Source organism: Pipistrellus hanaki (genome assembly GCF_964339955.1).
Source record: "Pipistrellus hanaki genome assembly, chromosome: 7".
Taxonomy (NCBI): domain Eukaryota; kingdom Metazoa; phylum Chordata; class Mammalia; order Chiroptera; family Vespertilionidae; genus Pipistrellus; species Pipistrellus hanaki.
The window spans coordinates 20,340,778-20,355,689 of NC_140509.1; positions in this window are offsets into that span (position 1 = coordinate 20,340,778).

Here is a 14,912-nt window from a genome sequence, read left to right on the forward strand (position 1 = left end):
CAAGCTTTGTTGGTTGGCTGCATACATCACATTTTTCAGGTATCCACAAAAGTTGTTGTGGATAATGAAATAAAAAGTCTACTTCAAAGTAACAGATGTGCAGTTGCTTGTTATTATATATTTCCTCAAATAATGTCTTCAAAAAGAACATGTCATTTCATATGAGGAATGAAGAGTTTTGACATTCAAAAGAGGCCCACTTGTTCCAAAATGCTAGGAACTACTGTTCTAGACCATTCCTTTTAAAGATGCTGTGGAGAATTCAGCACCGCGTGAGGCTTTCTTCCTGTTGACTGGTAGTCAAAGCAACAGTGCCTTGGCGGGCCTGTCTGTCGCTTATTCTCTCCTGAATCTCCACATTGCTGCACATTTACATCACGAGGGGAGGGCTACTGTCAGACTTCAAGACAGCTCACAGAAAATTATAAGCTTCCATCCTCTTTCCACCCTTCCTATCACGAAACTGTCACATCACTGCTCTTTCCAGCTCAACCTTGGGTTGTAATTATAGTCATTGCCCTAAGAATTCTTTCAAATGACAGGCTTACTTAATAGGGAGAAACTCACACAAGAGACTGTCAATACAGGAGCAATGAGGGATCACTGATAGTTGGAACACTGATAGTTTAAAACATGGAAATGGCACAGGGAATGTGGCAGGGACTTGACTTACACCATGCGCCTGTGTCCGAAATATTTATAGTAGTAAAGAGGTGTCTATACAGCTGTCGAAGCTCTTTCTCTTTAAATGTGTTTGCTTTATCTCAGTCACTTAAAGGATGACATCTCTAATCTATGGGTAGATACTAGATAAATCATTTTAGGATTTAAATGTTATGGGGAGTGAGAGTGGAGGTTGAGAAGAGGTTAGCAATAGACCAATGTGACTTCACTTAGAACAGTGGTTCTCAACCTCCGTAATGCTGCAACCCTTTAATACAGTTCCTCATATTGTGGTGACCCCCAACCATAAAATTATTTTTGTTACTACTTAATAACTGTAATTTTGCTACTGTTATGAATCGTAATGTAAATATCTGATATGCAGGATGTTTTAGGCCAGGGGTCTGCAAACTCATTAGTCAACAGAGCCTACTATCAACAGTGCAACAATTGAAATTTCTTTTGAGAGCCAAATTTTTTAAACTTAAACTATATAGGTAGGCACATTGTTAGTAACTTAATTAGGGTACTCCTAAGTTGGCCTTTGCTAGAGGGGACAAAGAGCCACATGTGGCTTGCGAGCCGCAGTTTGCCTACCATTGTCTTAGGTGTCCCCTGTGAAAGATTGTTCGACCCCCAAGGGGTCTCAACCCACAGGTTGAGAACCGTTGACTTAGAATCTATCTGCTTACAGGCAACGCTCAGTGTGTTGACTTAAGCCAAAAGGCAGGCACAGCTCTCTGGAGCCCATGGAACCACCAGGGGTCTCTGGAAAGGATGTTAAGTAAGTATTTGTTGAGGCCCACGTACATGAATGAACGCTTCACTCTCATGCTCCCTTGAACACCCCATGCTCCTGTCGCCATGAACTGCTGGCTATTTCCCAGGCATCATGCCTCCTCTTGCTGCAACTTCTGGCTGCCTTATCTCCCCATGCAGCCCACTGTTGCCTGGCCAGTTCCTATTCAACCTTCAAGTCATGGCTCAAGCTGCATGCTCTGGCAGTTCTGTATGTGCATATAATGGCACTAACTCATTATGTTGTCTTCTCCCAACTCAAGTGCCCGAACCATCAATTTTAATCACCGTGGCTAAGCAACTGACTGGGTGCCTGACAGACACACCCCAGGTACTCCGTAAGAGACCACCCAATAACCTTTATGCTATTCGACTTCTCCAGTGCTTCCCTCGCTGGAGGACATCTCTTCTATAATTCTTTACAGAAGCACCTTCCTTCCCTGGAATACACCAGGTGACCCTGGCCCAGAACTGACCAGGCAGCTAGAGGAATAAGATATTATTGTGATGGGTTAAGAGGATGGAGGCAGAACCATCCAAAGAAGTTTAGCTGGGGAATGACATCATCAGGCCTACCTGTGGGAAAGAAACATTATAGTTTGGAGGGAATAACATTTTCAAGTAGACAAGAAGGTCATTGTGATAGTCCAGAGAAAAATGATGGCAGATGACTACAGTTATTAAGTGAGATCTGGGCAGTGGGAATAGAGAGGTGGGGATATATATTATGTTTGTCAGATGACAATTATAGGATTTGGTGGCTGACTTAAAATGGCACAGAGGATGGGAGAAGTCTAGGATGACGCTAAGGCAGTCAGCTCAGGCAAACTGCGTGTCCTTCAAGACAATGGGGGATACGAGAGGATTAGGTCCAGCGGAAGGGGAAGGGTCCTGGGTTTAGTGTTGGTTTTATTGCAAACAAGGCACCCGTGGATCATCCAGAGAAGTGTCAACTAGTGGACAGCTCTGGAGCTCTGCAGAGCCATCTGGACTGAAGATACATATTTTAGGTTAGCAAGCAGCTGGAAGTTGAAGGTTATGACTTATATTACCCAAGGACATTGAATGGAGCAGGGGCTCTGTGGGGCTGTGGTAGGAAGGGGTTACTTGGGAGTTTCCCTAATTGAAAAATGTCAGGGAGTTGACGTAAGAGACAAGCCTGCCCTTGCTTCATGTGTGGCAGCAGTGTTAAACACGTGAGAATCCTTGAGAGTGTAGCACCCTCCCCCCGGGGTGGCTGTGTATAACCGACCCTGTGTGTGTCTGATATATCCTCTCATCTTGTGAACCATCTGTCACACTGGATGCACCTGCTCACTTGCCTTTCCTGGTGGATTCTGGTCTATTGGAGGGCAGGGATTTTATCTTGCTCGAATCTGTGTCCTGGGACTTAGCACACAGGAGTCAAATGTTTCATGAGTCACATGGTCTCTGACATTGTATACGTGAGGACAGGAGGCCTCATGGGACTAAGTAACTGGTCCTGTGAGACAGCTAACAGAGGGTGTGGCGAATGCCTGGCCCCGAGGCCAATCTAGTTGCTTGGACTCTAGCATTGTCTCTGCTCATTCCTCAACCTGCCACCGCCACCGAGAAGCGAGAAGCGGGAGGAAGGTCATTTGGCAATAGCATCTGGCTGCGGCCTTTCTGGAGGACCTTGTCAGGTTAAACGGAAAGATGCGCCAGCTAGGACTTTTGCGGATTGCCTTCTCATGCCCGACTTCTGGAAATGTCAGGTGAAAGAATAGGAAGCTAGGCCTTCTTCACGCCCGACTCAGTGCACAGCCGCTCAGTCTAGATGGGAACACAGGAGAAATGACTAACTGGAGGAGAAGCGTGTGTCATAGCTCTTGATAAGCCTCACCCCTGTTATCTGATTAGAAAAGGGGTTTGCTTTCACATGCATCTTGTATGAATAATACAACTTCTTTTCAAACAGGAAATTAAAACCTTTGCTGCTTTTTCAGACTCCCCTGAACCAAAAACTTGATATGTGGATGCTGAATTTATTGTAAAAAAATATACACTAAGAAAAAAACACAAAGAAAATGTTGAGGAAAAAAAGTGGGGGCAAACTGCTACTCTTGAGCCACATGCGGCTCTTTGGCCTCTTGAGTTTTTAGCAAAGGCCAGCTTAGGAGTACCCTAATTAAGTTAATAACAATGTACCTACCTATATACAATAGTTTAAGTTTTAAAAAATTTGGCTCTCAAAAGAAATTTCAATCGTTGTACTGTTGATATTTGGCTCTGTTGACTAATGAGTTTGACAACCACTGCTCTAAAGCAAAGGCTATTTTAGTCACAGGGTCCAAGTAACAATGGCATAGCACACAGGCAGCAGTCATGTGCCAAGTCCTATCATAATTACAATACTTTCCATACATTTTTATTTATTTATTTTTAAAATATATTTTATTAATTTAATTTTTTTTTTTTTTTTTACAGAGAGGAAGAGAGAGGGATAGAGAGTTAAAAACATTGATGAGAGAGAAACATTGATCAGCTGCCTCTTGCACCACCCCTACTGGGGATGTGCCCGCAACCAAGGTACATGCCCTTGACAGGAATTGAACCCGGGACCACCTTTCAGTCCGCAGGCTGAGACGCTCTATCCACTGAGCCAAACCGGTCTTGGTGACTTTCTATGCATTTTTTTTCTTTTCATTTTAGTCTTTTTATTATTTATTTATTTATTTATTTACTGGAACGGTATTTTTTTAAAATTAAATTATTATCTTTGTACATATAGCATTGCCCCCCCTCCCATACATGCCCCCCTCCCCAGAGTTTTGTGTCCATTGGTTGTACTTATATGCATGTATATAAGTCCTTCAGTTGATCTCTTATCTCCCCCAGATCTCCCTAACCTCCCCGCTGTAATTTGACAGTCTGCTTGTTGCTTTACTGTCTCTATATCTATTTTTAATATATATATTATTGTTAACAGTATTACAGATGTCCCCTATCCCACCCTTGTCCCGCTCCACCCAGCCCTTGCTCCACCCCAGGTCTTCACCACACTATTGTCTCTGCCCATGGGTTATGCATATAAGTTTTTTGGTTAATCTCTTAGTGACCCTTCCACCTGCCTCCTTTCTGAGATCTGTCAGTCTGTTCCATGCATCCATGCCTCTGGACCTACTAAAATCTGTAGCATCCTAAAAATGGGTTCTGGACCCAGTTTCCAATATGTAGGAAACATGGGGTAGGGGGGAGGATCCCTACACCAATAAGCAATTCTTGCACTCTCAGCTGAGTGTCCCACAATTCAACTCAGTTTTGACACTACCTACCCGAAGACAGCATCCCATTCCACAGATTAGCTCCCCCATTTCCAACAAGCTCCCTGGGGATGCCAAAGCTACTAGCCTACAGACCAGACTTTGAGTTGAGAGAATCTAAGTGTCCTCAGCTGCGAGAGTTACTTTATTCCCGCTTGGGGCTCTACCGACATCATAGTTCTCTGTCTCTGTAGCTTCTGTCACACTTCCAATCCCTGTATCTTCCTGTTGTTATTATTAACACTCACCCAAGGATACTTTTTCCATTGGTTTTTAGAGAGCGTGGAAGGGAGGGAGAGAGGGGGAGAGAGAGAAAGGAAAGCATGGACGTGAGGGAGACACATTGATTGATTGCCTCCTGGACACGTCCCCTCCAGGGTGGGGGATGGCACCTGCAACCCAGGCACATGACCTTGACCAGGAATCAAACCTGTGACGTTTGGTGCAAAGGCCTAGGCTCTTACCAAAAGCCACACTGGCCATAGACAATTGTTTCTATCTTAATTCCAAATTCCAAAAGAGAAAAGATTGAATTGACTTATCTCAGGTTGGTGGAAATATAGGCACCTTTAAAACTATTCTTTGCATCTTCTCAATGCTCATTAATGAGCTGATATTACTTTTATAATCAGAAAAAAAAACCCATACTTATTTTCTGCTATTTGTACCTAACAATATTATCTATCATATCATCTTGACTGCCTTGTATGCCATGCTGGCCAAAAATGAAAGTCCCTCAGAAACCCATGGAGCTGGAGAGAAAAATACAGGTTTAGGAAGCAGTGACTAGAACCCAGGGCAATGAGGGACACAGCCCACATGGCCAGCATCTCTGGAAGGAAATGCAGGATTCCTGAGTGCCTGCAAATTGCATGCAAAGACAAAGAGCCCAACTCTCCTGGACCAAGATCTCTTAACGTTTTGTAAGTCAGTGTGTCCAACTGTTCATTGAAGCTTTGTAGGTTCATTTTGGAAGGGCGTAGGAGAGCTTTGTCACCCCACGACTTCTTCCTGCTTTAGACAAGCTTATGCAGCTCCGCAGCCTGCCGTGCATGGTCTCTTGTTATATGAACACAGTTAGAAAGAGCAAGAGAGGCTTATCTGAGTGCACACACAGCCAGAATTGGCCTGTGGGTAACTGCAGAGCCTAATAAGCTATTTCTGCAGATTTGCACTAATTACTGGCTCAGGCCCTAACCAGCACAAGGTAATATGTCTTACCAGCCTTTTCTATTTTGCACTAAGTAACTTGGTCAGAGAAACAAGTGCCTAATGTTATATAGTGGAATATAGTGGAGTGCGGATCAAGTTTCAGTCAAAGAAAGGACCCCTCCTCAGCCTGGGGCCTTGCCCTTCCAGCCCATCATTGGCCTTTAACAGAAATGGCCTTGGGGACAGGAAGCATGAGTAGATTGTTATCAGGACCCAGGGCTGGAAAATCTGTGATCTTGCCTCATGGATCTGCACCCTAGTTGACCTCAGGCACAAAGTGCATGTGCCTAAAGATAGATCCTAAAGCTCTCAGCCCATAAAAGATAGATCCTAAAGCCCTCAGTCCTGCCAGCGCAACCCCAGGTTTCCTGCTGGGGGTGCTTAGGGCACATGAAAGCTGTTAGGAGGATCTCATGAGCTGCTGAGGGTTTCAGACAATAGAGAAGTACTGAGGACTGCACTGTGTTTATCAGTTCAGCACAGGACTCATAACCACTTGTTGTAGAAATGATCCCATTGTGTAACCCGAGCCAGTCGATATGCATAGATATACACAACTTATCTACATAAAGTTTCCTGTGTCGGTTTGTTTTGCCGGCATTTGCATTTTATCCTTGAAAACCTACAAACACCCAGCTGTTACTGCTTGATGTAAAAAGATTTTCTGTGGTGGCTTGAGGCTGTTCGCATTCTTTTCCTATGCTTTGCCACAATGGTGCAGAGAATTCAAAATTTTAAAAAGAAGGAAAGCCAGTTAAGAGTCCCTCAGGGAGGAAGGACAGAGGAAAAATAGTGCCCACACTTGAAGAGTGTCTTCAGGAAAAAGAGAAACGTCTAACGAGTGATTTTTAAAAATGAAGCTGTGTGCTGCCAACTGCCTCTGTTGTTTCACCCATAAGGTCTTCAGTGAAGATGTGGTACAACTAACAGTTTGTGTGAATGGAAGTCGAATATGTGAACATGTGCTGCATTGCATTTCATGTCCTGGTGGATGTGAAGGGAGCAGAGGGCGCTCCTCGGCTCTGGAGCTGGAAGAGGGGGGCCCTGGTGCACGGGTCCAGGTGGTGCACTGTTCCAAGAAGAGCTACTCACACTGAAGCGTAGGTGAGTGTTGCCCCTAGAATTGTGATGCTCTCAAACAGCACAACCATTGGTGAGGCCCTAAATTAAGGGCCAGCTGGTAAGTGGATTTGCTTTCTTACGTCAACACTTTTATAGGGCCTCTCCTGTGGAGATGGCTGGGATTTTACTCTTGCCTTGGAGTTTTCTATATGCTATAGGAAGGTAAAATTAAATGCAAAGCTAGAAATGCAAAACAGAGTATATGCTAAGTGTCCCCTGAGTCGTGCAGAAAACTTCAGAGGAACACTGGTCCTATGAGGTCTCTGTGAAAAGTGTCTCAGGGCCACTTAACTGGGGAGACACCTCCTCAGAGATTCTCCATGCACATGAGCAGGTGCAAGGCATAGGGACGGGCTACCACAATGTAGTCTGCCCATCTTTTGCTATCCCAGAATTCCCCATTCACTAGAACACATGTGTCAAACACAAGGCCCGCGGGCCAAATCCAGCCCGCCAGGCCTTGCAATGTGGCCCGCACCGCGCTGTCATCACTGCACTCCGCTGTCAGTTTATGACATTGTCAGTTTATGACTGTTCAGTAAACCATTCGGCCCGCGATTTAGGCTGGATTTTAGATTTTGGCCCCTTCTCTGATTGAGTTCGACACCCCTACACTAGAACATAAAAACCACTCTCGTATAACATCAATTAAACATTCCAAGAACATGGGGAGGTGTGCTGTTGAAGATATATGCTGAGGACAAGGAAGAAATCACCCTAGGCTGGAATTCCTGTTCAAGGGAAGCATCTCAGGGGGGCAAAGGAAAGCCAGCACAGCCTCTTGAAGCAGACAACAGTCAGATGAGAGGGATAGGGCAGAAAGAGAATGCTTGAGAACCATGACAGCTAGGCAGGAAGGTGGGAGAGCGCGCACACACACACACACACACACACACACACACACAGACACCCCCCCTCCCCGACTCATGACTTTGGGAAGGGGCTGGGGAAAAAGTTGAAGAGGTTAAGTAGGAACCACCAGATTTTGAGTCTTAAACGTCAGGTGGCAGCTCTAACTTCACTCTGTACATCACAGTAAATACTGAAAGTTTTGCATAGAAAATGGCCGTGAACCAAGCAATGTTTAAGACGGGCTGTTGGAGGAGAAAGACTGTATGTAGAAAGGAGTCCAGTTAGGAGGGCAGGGATAAGACGAGAAGACCCGAATCAGGGCAGTGGGAGAGGGGGTGATGTTGACATTGAGTGGCTAGAGGCAGAGCTATTCAGTCCAAAATGCTAATAGTGCCAAGGTGGGAGAACGCCGATTTCAGATGGAGACAGAGTAGTTTAACCCGTCTTCTTGTTTCTAACCGGAAGTGCTTCATGGGTGTGTGGACTGAATTCTTGTTAAAAGCCAACAACAATCAAAGTCACCACATGCAGCTTCTCTGAATTGAATAGGAATGGTGATGGTGGCATCAGCTGATGGCAATCTAATCACCTCTTAGGACTAGTTTGGAGCACAGAGCTTTCTTATAAGGCAACACCCCATGGTGAGAAATTGTCATGATGGTACAAGAAGAAATAGACACTCCCAAAAGTCCTGGAGAAGTTTTAACAATAAAAATAGTAGCCTGCGGAGAGCCAAACAGATACCTGTCACCCTGTTTCTGCAACAGCCAGACCCTCCTGGAGGCAACGGTGCCAGCTCGCTGTGTGAGAAGAACCTGGTCAGGCAGACGCTGCAATTGCCCCCAGGTCCCTTGGGCAAGAGGGGGAGAGAAGGAACTCAATTTCCATCACTCGGCAGCTTGCTCTAACACAGCACACAGGGAGGTGGGGGGTGGGGGGGACGGCCTTACGCAGACAGCTGCTCTAGGTGAGCCAGGAACGGAGTGACCTGAGGATGTTTAATGAGCCCAGAAGAGGACACTCTGCTGTGTTTCACTAGACCACATATGTCAAACACAAGGCCCGCGGGCCAAATCCAGCCCGCCAGGCCTTGCAATGTGGCCCGCACTGCGCTGTCATCACTGCACTCCGCTGTCAGTTTATGACATTGTCAGTTTATGACTGTTCAGTAAACCATTCAGCCCGCGATTTAGGCTGGATTTTAGATTTGGCCCCTTCTCTGATTGAGTTTGACATCCTACACTAGACTGTTCTCACCAAGAATCACTGACCGGGTGTGCAAACCTGTTTGAGTAAGATATCTTGCAGTTTCTCTTGGTTGCCTATGAATACATTGCAACATGTACAGCTTTGTAGAATCACAATCTGTTAGAAATAGGAGGACATGCCCTGGCTGGTGTGGCTTGGTTGCTTGAGCATCATCCCATGAACTGAGAGGTCTTGGATTCAATTCCCGGTCAAGGCACAAGCCCAGAGTGTGGGCTTGGCCCCAGTATGGGGCAGCAGATCCATGTTTCTCTCTCATTGATATCTCTCTCTCTCTCTCTCTCTCTCTCTCTCTCTCTCTCTCTCTCTCTCAACAATAAATAAAAACATATTTAAAAAAAATATGAGGACATAAAGACATTAATGGTGGACACTGTTTCCTCCTACATAGGAAAGAAGAGAAGGTCCTGAAACAGCATAGGGAACGTCAGGGACCCTTAGGTCAGTGAATGACAGGTGCCTTCCTTTCTTCCTCCCTCCACATAGGTAAACACCCCAAACTAGTTACAGTTGCCTCAAGGCTCTTCCAGTGGGTGGTAACGGATGTGGGTAAGTTGGTCAGAATGGGGGAAGTGTGTGCGGTGGGACAGAATTTGGGGAGAGGCTCACACCTGGGAAACCAAAACCAATGCTGGTTTCCAGATACTGATTTCCAGGGTTCCCAGGGGAGCAGCCAGAGATAGGGGTTCATAAGTCCCAGCCACAAGCCCCATGGCAACACTGCCTAAATTTGGAAAGAGGCCCCTTCCTTAGGAGCTCTTCTGTCGTCTTCTGGAAAATTGTCATAAAATTACTAGCTGCCATGAGTGTTATGTCAAGCTTTCCGCCTTCCCCTTCAGAGTTGTGTGAAGCACAATTTGTGAAATCGTAAAGAAAGAGCCCTGGTGAAGATATCAGTGGTCATCAGAGGCTGAAATCTTACAATTCAGTGGTCCTAGGGAGGCAGGTTAGTAAGAAGCTGGAAAATTCCTTGGCAAGTCGAATGGGGAAACTGAGACAGCTGGGGAAAAAAAAGGGGGGGACTTGTAATTTACATCCAGATATAGAAGGTCACCACGGCACAAAGCCCCGGGTGCCTGGCAATGGGCAGAACTGATGTGGACCTCACCCCCAGTGTGGCCTTTCCTCCCCTGGCATATCGCTGGTCATGCGATTTAGACCCCTTGACCTTTCCTTCCTAGAGAGAACATCTAGGCCTCAGTTGTATTTCAGCTTCACGCTGAGAAAAGCAGCAAAACCAGGAGGGTGGTGCCAGGACCATGAGCAATGACTAATGACCCCTTGCTTTGGTGCTGACCAATCAGTGGAGAACATGACCCTGAAAGGACACACCTGGAAAAAGTCACGACTATTCTATTGAGATCCTGAGCTAAAATCTCCCCTAAACTCCCAGCCTCGAAAACCCTCAAGACTGCCCTTGCTGGTTTGGCTCATTGGGTAGAGCATTGGCCCCAGGACTGTAGGATCATAGGTTCGATTCTAGTCAAGGACATGTACCTTAGTTCCATCGCGGAAAAATGATGGCACACATTGATTTCAGTTAGTGTTTGCTGAATGGAAGAGTGAATGGCTTCACTCATTTATTGAATGACTGTGGACCTCATGCTGTGATGATAATACAAATACAAATAAAATGCAGCCTTTGCTCACTACAGAGAGAGAGTCCACATGCCAGCCTCCCTCTCTCCTCCCTGCCTCACACAATCATCTCACAAGCACACACCTATTGTCTTTCTCCCCCTTCTCTCTCTCTCTCTCTCTCTCTCTCTCTCTCTCTCTCTCTCTCTCTCTCTTTCTCTCTCTCTCTCTCTCTCTCCCTCCCTCCCTCCCTCCCTCTTTCTTCTTCTTCTTCTTCTTCTTCTTCTTCTTCTTCTTCTTCTTCTTCTTCTTCTTCTTCTTCTTCTTCTTCTTCTTCTTCTTCCTTCAACTCTTACCCAATTCTTGTAGGGAGCTATTTTTTACCTCCTTTATAAAAACACACTGATGAATGCTGAGTGAAATAAGCCAGTCAATGAAAGAGAAACACCACATGACCTCACTCATTTGTGGATAATAAAGATCATTATAAACTGATGAACCAAAAGATAGATATAGAGACAGTAAAGCAACAAGCAGATTGTCAAATTTCAGCGGGGAGGGGAGGAGGATCTGGGGGAGATAATAGATCAACCGAAGGACTTGTATACATGCATATAAGTACAACCAATGGACATAAAACTCTGGGGAGGGAGGGGATGTGTGGGAGGGAGGGGGGCAAAAAAAAATCAATAAAATATGTAAAAATAAAAAATAAAAAAAAATTTCTGTAAGAAAAAAAATAAAATAAAAAAATAAAAACACACTGATGAATGAACATAAAAAGTAGTATTGGTAACTAAACATTAAGAGAAAGTCAATTTTGAAGGAAAAACAATAATATTATTGATTGTGAACATTTATCATATACCTCACTCTCTGCCAAGCAATTTATATGCACTTCCTCATTCAATCAGTTCAGATAACGAAACTATGGCGGCAAGAAGTAACTTGTCCAGGTCACAGAGACAATACCTGGTCTGAACCCACATCAGTCTGATTCAGAGCCCAGGCTCTACCAGGGGAAGCAGAAAGACGCTGTTCATGGCTCATGTAACCCCTCCGTGGGGTTTTCCCCATCTCTTCCCACACTACATTACCCGTGTTAGGAAGCATATACTCTCCTTTCTCATTACAATTAGGGTGGTAAAAGAAGCAGGAGAATAGAGTTCAAAAGTCTGGTGTTGGCCACTTATTAGTGGTATAAAGTAGGACCCATTATTTAACCCTTCTGAACCTCAGGTTACACAATTGTAACGTGGGAATAATGAGGCCAGTGTTACCCTGTAATGAGAATGAATGTGAAATGTATCTGTGAGGTGCTGGCACAGTGCCTAGTACAACACAGGTGCTCAATGAGCATTCTCCTCTTCACCTCTCTCCTGCCCAGTCCCCTGACTACCTTGATTCTGGCTCTTCTGCTCCACCTTATATGGCAGTCCAGCTGTTAAGTGTTACCTGTTATGCCTGCATTATTTATCTATTACTGTGCAAAACAAACTGCCCTAACCCAGTGGTCGGCAAACTCATTAGTCAACAGAGCCAAATATCAATAGTACGCCAATTAAAATTTCTTTTGAGAGCCCAATTTTTTTAAACTTAAACTTCTAATGCCAGTTTTTCAAAATAGACTCGCCCAGGCCGTGGTATTTTGTGGAAGAGCCACACTCAAGGGGCCAAAGAGCTGCATGTGGCTCGGGAGCCGCAGTTTGCCGACCACGGCCCTAACCTAGCAGCTTGAAAGGACAAACATTTATTATCTCAAAGTGTCTGTGGTTCATCTGTGGTTCAAGGATCCAGGAAGCTTCTCTGGCTGGTTCTGGTTCAGTCCCTCCTGAGACTGCAGCTAAGTTGTCAGCTGGAGCTGCAGGAGAACCTGCTCCGGGTTCACTCATGTGGCTGGTGCCATGCTCTAGGAGGCTGCTTCCAAGCTGACTGCTGTGGGTCTCTCCAAGGGCTGTCACAGCCCATGGCAGCTTATTTCCCCAGAGCAAGCAATCCAAGAGAGAGCAAGAGAGCATCCAAAATGGAAGATATAGCCAAAACCGGTTTGGCTCAGTAGTAGAGCATCGGTCTGTGGGTTTGATTCCGGTCAAGGGCATGTACCTTGGTTGCGGGCACATCCCCAGTAGGGGGTGTGCAAGAGGCAGCCAATCGATGTTCATCTCTCACCGATGTTTCTAACTCTCTATTCCTCTCTCTTCCTTTCTGTAAAAAATCAATAAAATATATTTAAAAAAAGACTTCATAAAAAAATAAAAACAAAATGGAAGATATAGATTTTAAAAAAAACTTTATTACTGAAAGTATTACATTTGTCTCTCCTTCCCCCCACTGATCTCTTCCAGCCGGCCTTCACTCCCCACCCCAGGTCTCCACCCCCCTTTTGTCTGTGTCCATGGGTTATGCATACTAGTATATGCTAAGTTCACTGGTTGCTCTCTAACCACCCACCCGCCATCCCCTTCCTTCCCTCTGAAGTTTGACAGTTTGTTCAATGTTTCTATGTCTCTGAATCTATTTTTGTTCACCAGTTTATGTTGTATACTATATTACACCTATGAGTAAGATCATGTGATATTTACAATTCTCTGATTGGCATATTTGACTTACCATAATTCTCTCTAGGTCTATCCATTGCAACTGGCAAGAGTTCTTTCTTTTTTACAGCTATGTAGTATTCCATTGTGTAGATGTACCACTATTTTTTTAATCCACTCATCATTGTCATACTCCTTTCTCAGTCACCAGCCAAAAGGAAGTGTGTGCTCAGTTTGGATAAACAATATATAAATAATTGGATTGATAGAAATGAAACTGTAAAGGATATAAAAAAAAGATTATACCAGAGAGCCCCAATCAAAACTGGCACCCATGCCCCGGTCTGTTTGCTCAGTGGTTAGAGTGTTGGCCTGAGGACCAAAGGATTGTGGGTTTGATTCCCGGTCCAGGCTACAGGTATCAAGCTTCCAAATTTCAGACCATATTACAAAGCTATAGTAATGAAAACAATATGGTATTTTCATAAAAACAGACACAGAGATCAATGGATCAGAATAAAAAGTCCTAAAATAAACACATGCATATGTGGCCAATTAATTTATGACAAAGGTGGCTAAAATATGCCATAGGAAAGGATAGACTCTTTAATAAATTGTGTTAGAAAAGCTGGACAGCCACATGAAAAAGAAAATTGGACCCCTATCTAACACCACACATAAAAATCAACTCAAATGGATTAAAGATTTAAATTTATGACCTGAAACCATAGTAGTCCTGGAACAAAACATAAGCTTCTTGACATTGGATTTTTTGATTTGACACCAAAAAGAAAAGGCAACAAAGCAAAAATAAGCAAGTGGGACACATCAAATTAAAAAATTTATGAAAAGCAAAAGACCATCAACAAAATGAAAAGGCAACTTATGGAATGGAAGAAAATATTTCCAAATCATATATATGATAGAAAGTTAATATCCAAAATATATAAAGAACTCATACAACTCAACAACAAAATAGAAAACCATCCAATTTAAAAATGGGCAAGGAAACAACATAGATATTTTTCTAAAGAATACATCCACATCTCTAATAAATACATGAAAAAGTCTTAAAATAACTAATCACCAGAGAAATTCAAATAAAAACCACAGTCCAAAATTCAACTGTTAGAATGGCAATCAGGAAAAAGAAATAACAAGTGTTGGCAAGGATGTACAGAAAAGGGAAGCCTTATAAATTGCTGGTGGGACTGTACTTTGGCATAGACACTATGGGAAACAGTATGGGGTTCCTGAAGAAATTAAAAAAACAAACAAACCCAAAACTGCCATATGATCCAGTAAGTCTGCTTCTGCATGTATATTCAAAGGAAATGAAAAGAGGGTCTTGAAGCCATATCAGTATTCCCATGTTCATTGTAGTATTATTTGCAATAGCCGAAATATGGGAGCAATGTGACAGTGCATAATGGATAAAGAAGATGTGGTGTGTGCATGCAATAGAATATTATTCAGTTATGAGAAAGGGAAAAAAAAAAAAAAAGAAATCCTGCCATTTGCAACAACATGGGTAGACCTTGAGGGCATTATGCTACGTGAACTAACACAGACAGAGAAAGACAAACACTGCATGGTAACA